Raw genomic sequence first — 6789 nt, 5'->3', positions numbered from 1 at the left:
ATGGAAACAACTTTTGAAATTTGGGTTGAGAAAACGTTCGCACGCGACATTTGATGTGAGGTTTAGACATTAAAAAAAAAATTGGTTTTGTTAGGAATTTTTAAAACATGCACGACGGATGAGCGCAAGCACATAGAAAAACAACATATAAAATAAAATTTTGGGTAAAATGAGAGAAATGAGAATTAAAATGATCATATTTCTTTCAGTTTTCTCTAAAAGGCTACAATTAAAATAAAAAATACCATGTGTCAAATATGTCAATCGTTTTCCGTGAAAAAAATGTGCAAATTTGTTAACTTGCGAATGAAATCGCTACAAAAATTCTTTAATTTTGAAATTTATTCAAATTAATTCAAACGGTAAGCTCGTTTAACTCATCAACTTTTCAAATCTAAAAAAATCGCTATTTGAGCAATTTGCGTGTTTAATGTTGAAACGGAATGAAAAAAACTAACATATAAAACACAATCTCATAGGTTCTTTTAAAAAAAACTTTAGAAAAGTTCTTTGACTCACCACATGAAGTTTTAAATTATATTTTGCAAATCTTTTTCCCTTCAAAATCGGCCCGAAAATCAAAGTACACTTAAAAAAAACATCAAAATGTCAATGTAAATTCAAGTGCAACAAGCTGAAATCCATTTTAAATGTATTCTCCTCCGTTCAGTATTCTTTTCAGCATGATTGGGTATGATAATTTTTTTTGTGAATTTCGATGTAATTCCATTTGAGCACAGCAAAAATAAAACTTTTGCTTAATATTTTGTTTTCGTCAAATCTTGCACTTTTTGTAAACTAATGATTGCAAACCAATAGAACTAGTATGAAATTCATTTTTCATTTATAATCTAAATTTATATATTAAATTTTGTATTTGTGGTGAATGTAAAAAAAAATCAAATATATAAAATAACATAAAATAAACCATAAACAAATAAAATATTGAATAAAATTGAAATTATTTGCCATGTTTTCAATATTTAAATGAAAAAAGTTTTTTATAATGCATAACTCACTCCAGCCAAGTTGTTTTTTAAACAATAACTTTCAAAATATCTATAAATGAACAGAACAATTTTTTAGCGGAATCCTTTTTAAAACTTTTTTTTTTCAAATTTAGGCCCCTGACCAAAAAGAATCAAAAACCTGTATTTTTTTATCGGTTTAATAGGTAAGGCCGTTGCAAATATTTTTTGAAGATTATGTCCCTCGACTCTGATCGAAGTCGAGGGGGGCAAAAAAATAAAAAAAGCTAAAAATTGAAATTAAAGGCCACGGTGTCAATATGCATCATACACCTGTCTAGTTGTTTTGCAATCATTGATTTCCAAAATTTCTAAATACAGACGAAAATTTTATTTTTGTAAAAAAAAAGTTTGTAAAAAAAGTTTGTTTATGCATTGGAATTTCATAAGCGTTCAAAATATTTTTAAACGAGTCCAAACATGTTAAACTTGATTATCAATGCAGAAAAAGGCCTTACTAGTTTTAAACATCTAGTGATAAATAACGTCATGATTCGAATTCCCGGACGCTTCGAAACCCGGACACTTTAACTTGTTTCAACAATTATTTGGATATAAGTTCGCATTATGAATGTCAAAACCATGTTATTTGATGAATTCCTACATCAACTTTCATTTAAAGTTTGTTTGAACGCTGTTTACCATAAATAAGTTTACCACAAATGCGAAACATTTCACTTGAAATATTTCATAGGCGTTCGAAGCACCGGGAAGGCAAAGCAGAAATTTATGGTTTCGATTTCCTTAAATTCTAGCAGATTTTTACATAAACTATCAATTGTTTTGATGTTAACAGCTTATTTGAGACCTAAAGAATGCCATTCACTAACATTTCAGTCCAAATTTGTGCGATTCATAAGTATAATCGAGTGTCCGGAATTCGAAGCAAAAGTGTCCGGATTTCGAATCAGTTTTCATCAGTGTCCGGGATTCGAAGCACAACAAGTCTTTTTAATTTCAAAATTCAGATGAAAAATTGTTAGAAAAAACATATTTTGCATGCATTTTCTTAAAACTGACTGTTTATACTACATCCTTATGATATTTCTACATTTCCAACTTATTACATGATTTTTTGCCAGCTATCACAAAAATGATATGCTACTAAGTGTCCGGATTTCGAATCATGACGTTAATATCCTAATTTTAAAATGAGCAAGTTTCGTTTTTAAGGACCAAAAAAGCTTTGCGAAAAGATCTTTATGTAAAACACTCAATGATGCTTTAATTTTTAAGTTTTATCAAGGTTTTTTTTTTAAATGTTCATTGAGATTATGCAAACTCTGATTTGATTAAATTTTACTTTATTGAAAATTGATTCGATTTAATTTTAATAGTAAGTTAACATTTTAAAAGTTTACTGCAATATTTTTTTGTTAAATTTTCAATTTACTTTACTTTTTTTAGAATTTTCTTCTTTCCTGTTGAAATCATTAAATTAATTATCATAAATATTTATTTTATTTTTTCACAAGGGAAAAATGGTTTAGTGATAGTACAATTCTTGAGGATTGTCCAATTACTCCATCTATTGACCTCTGTCAGTCTCCAGCTGTTTGCCACGCCCTTTTACTGCCCCAACAGGGTGCGAGCCCTGTTTTTCAGCTTTGTCAGACTTTTTCCGGAGTTATTGGAGGTTACTGTCGGAAGGAGATTCTTGTCCAACCATCCTCTTTTGGCCCTTCATAGGGAATTAATTTGAAGATGCTCCCTTTTAGTCTGAGCCACTGTAATTCAAGGCAACCGCTACATTAGTGTGGTTCAGGGCTCCTTGGAAATGCAAAAATGTCAGCAAGACCGCTGCATTGTTGATAAAAACATTGTTCTATGTCCACAGCAGCTCCCCTGAAATTTTCAGCCAATTTGGTTCAGGTTTCATCAAAGCTCTATGGCTTTTAAGTTTGTGTGAGATTTTCATTGTTTTACTATGGGGAAAAAACCTTTATATATTTTGTTACCGCAAAAAATCACAATTCCAATCAAATAAACTAAAACTTCAGATTTATAGAGATTATGGTATGGAGAACAAGTTTCTAGAACATCACAACTTAATCTGAACTAATCTGGCTTAGTTATTAGTGGATTAAGCCAAGATGTACTTACTGTATTTTGCAAAGGGCCAATGCTGGCATTTTTTCAGATTTCATCTAGGCGCTCACTGTGATCTGTTTTTTTCCTCACCAGGCAACTTGTTTGTTGTCACTGTCAAAATATTTTTTCAAGTCAAACAATGAGATGGTTTGTTGAGATCATCCGGACAAATTGACCAGTTTTTTTAATGTTTCAGGTCCCACCGCGGTGCATCAAGAAGAACTAGGAACTAATCATGCAGCAGACCCAATAAATTTGAAGTGGCCTGTTTTCCCTGGCGTCCCTGAAGTTTTTAAGGGCGATGTGGAAGATCTTAAAACAATTAGCTTACACTACGGAACTGCGAAATCATGCTTAGAGGTCCTAGACGGAGGATCTCTGGCAGGAGTTTAACGGCCTGGCTTAAATCGGCCAATGTTTGAATCACACGGCATAAATTTAGTAGAATGGAAATAAAATCTTACCAAAGTAGGGTAAATTTAACAATGACGTTCTAAATAGATGGAGCAAGAAAAATTGAAAATCCAACGAACCATTTTTAAAAGGTTGTTTGACTATTTATCGAATATCTGATGTTGGCTTGTTATATAGAAATTCTGAAAAACTTCACTTGTTTTTTTTTGTAATTTCTCTGTTCCTTAGAGAAACTCAGTTGTGTTGGTCCGAGCCGGAGATTTCTCTCTCTTAATTTCCTGCTAATTAAAAGAGAATCAAAACTCATAACTTGATTAAAGCTTAGGTTTTAACTGCGTGAAAGCTCCTGCCCCTGTCTAACCTAGAGGTTAATTTGTTAGCTCAGTCCAGGTGTAGGAGTCGTCTCCCTGGGTCCTGTCTTGGTGGAGTCGCTGGTAGGCAGTTGGACTAACAATCCAAAGGTCGTCAGTTCGAATTCCGGGGTGGATGGAAGCTTAGGTGTAAAAAGATGTTTGCAATTGCCTCAACAATCAAGCCTTCGGACACCTAGTTTCGAGTAGGAATCTAGTTCTCGAGATCCGGCTAAAAAGCCACAATGATTATCAAGGAAGGGTTTCACATTCTCTCGAGCTCTAAGCTGGTTCCTACTATCGTAGACCACCACACCTTGGGCATCTCGTAAGAGAATCACTGGTCAGCCGGAATCAACAGCAGCAGATGCCCCATAGCCACAGAATTCTTAAGTGTCGAATATAGACGAAGGGACCAATCAGTCGCAGAAGCAGCAGAAGTCAATACCGATCAAGTAGAGTTCTGGTGAGAGGTCTGGCTCGGAGGATCGAACTGGGGTGATGATAGTGACCAGTACCTTGAGTTTGTGGAATATCACAGATTCACTTCGAAATTCAAAAACTGCTCGGAAGGGCGCTAAAATACCAAAATACTTTTGGCTCATTTTTTTTCTAAATTTGAAGGAGACAGACATGGGTTCGACTAAACATGAGCTGAGAACGATTTTAAGCCAGAGTTCCTCAGTCTAGGAAGATTTCGAGTGTAGCAGTTCCGTAGTGTAAGCTAATTGTTTTAAGATCTTCCACATCGCCCTTAAAAACTTCAGGAACGCCAGGGAAAACAGGCCACTTCAAATTTATTGGGTCTGCTGCATGATTAGTTCCTAGTTCTTCTTGATGCACCGCGGTGGGACCTGAAACATTAAAAAAACTGGTCAATTTGTCCGGATGATCTCAACAAACCATCTCATTGTTTGACTTGAAAAAATATTTTGACAGTGACAACAAACAAGTTGCCTGGTGAGGAAAAAAACAGATCACAGTGAGCGCCTAGATGAAATCTGAAAAAATGCCAGCATTGGCCCTTTGCAAAATACAGTAAGTACATCTTGGCTTAATCCACTAATAACTAAGCCAGATTAGTTCAGATTAAGTTGTGATGTTCTAGAAACTTGTTCTCCATACCATAATCTCTATAAATCTGAAGTTTTAGTTTATTTGATTGGAATTGTGATTTTTTGCGGTAACAAAATATATAAAGGTTTTTTCCCCATAGTAAAACAATGAAAATCTCACACAAACTTAAAAGCCATAGAGCTTTGATGAAACCTGAACCAAATTGGCTGAAAATTTCAGGGGAGCTGCTGTGGACATAGAACAATGTTTTTATCAACAATGCAGCGGTCTTGCTGACATTTTTGCATTTCCAAGGAGCCCTGAACCACACTACGCTACATAGGTCATATTTGTGGCCCTGTTGGTTATCACATCAAATCAAATCAAAACAGATTATTTTGTTTAATGAATCAATTCATGCGCCATGGGTTTCCTATGTACATAGGATCTTTTGAAAAAGTAAGTGAGAAATACACTACAATCATAATTCATAAAATAATTTACGTTCTCTTTTAACGAAATTTAGCAATTAAATTTTGACAACTGAATCAGCTATGTTCAGAACAATTTAAGTGTAAAATATAGGTATTCGGTGCCCTCTCCCCGTGCCATACCTTCACACTTAGGAGACCCGGGAGGCGGAGTCTTGTCGCAAAAAGAACGATACACACCTGTGGATCCGTTGACGAAACCGCAAGGTTTAAGAGGGCCACATTATAAGGTGTTACGTCGATTCCGTTCCGTTCCGTTCAGAACAATACATCGTTGTTTATTTGTGGTTTGAATAACTTTTAAAAGTAATTAACTGAATATTTATATTGATTGTTTGAAACAGTGCAAAATTTTGTTAAAAAAAGATGTGTATAACAATTGATAGTGTATCATTGGAGCATTTCCATTCGTGCAGTTTTTGCTTTTTTCTACTTCTTTACTTCTTTACTTATGGAGAACTGTCATTTTTATCACTCGAATCCGGTGTTTTAATATTAAATGTTTGGCTCGTTTAAAATGTTAGTATTGATTTTTTTTGAATATTGTTTTCAAAAAGTTCAGAAAATTTCACGAATATTTCATATTTTAACACTGTAAATCGGACCATTAGGTGCTGAGATATCGACATTAGAAAATAGTGGGTTGTATAAGTGAGACTTAGAAAACATAAATTTACCTGTTTTTAAACCCTTTAAACATGGCAATATCTCAGCAACTAAGGGTCGTAAAAATAAATATAGAGAATTTTATCAGCTTCTCGAAAATATTTTTTTAAAGTGGGCAAACATGGGCACAAAAAAAATGAATAACTGCGACTATTTTCAAAAAAGTTACCTAAAAATGGCTTTAACTTGAAAACGGTGTCCTTTATCAAAATTTCACTGCAGTACTTTTTGATTGCAAATTCTATTTATTCTATTACACCGAAAAATTAAGTTGAAAAAATCAGTAAGTCGGCCAAACGATTTTTTTGAACATTCTGGAAATTTCTGAAAAGTGAGCATTTGATGTTCACTAAAACATACCCAAAATTTAAAAAAATGTGTTTTTGCAAATCAAGTTTTAGTGACAAAAATTAAAATAAAAAATCACCAAAAAAATTTACCGTGTATCATTTTTCAGTGTAGTCCTTATCGATACCTTCAACTTTGCCTAAGACACCAAATCGATCAAAAAATTCCTTCAAAAGATACAGATTTTTGAATTTTCATATATCATTTTGGTATGGACAGCTGGAAAATTTGTAATGAAAATTTCAAAATTTATCAAAATGATTTCCATTTCATGAAATGGCAGCCATGACAGGGCCCTGGCATTTTTTCTCTCCTCCACCCTGCGCATTTCCATCTGACAGTGAC

At 33.7% G+C, this 6789-nt stretch overlaps 1 protein-coding gene across 1 annotated transcript in view; it reads left to right on the top strand.

Moving 5' to 3' along the window:
* The window catches only part of LOC120420200 (TATA element modulatory factor), a 140487-nt gene that overhangs the window by 31362 nt on the left and 102336 nt on the right, over positions 1-6789 (top strand). The gene's annotated exons all lie outside the window — the stretch shown is intronic.

The sequence above is a fragment of the Culex pipiens genome, chromosome 1 (genome assembly GCF_016801865.2).
Source record: "Culex pipiens pallens isolate TS chromosome 1, TS_CPP_V2, whole genome shotgun sequence".
Lineage (NCBI taxonomy): Eukaryota > Metazoa > Arthropoda > Insecta > Diptera > Culicidae > Culex > Culex pipiens.
This window is presented reverse-complemented; position numbering and strand designations above follow the sequence as displayed.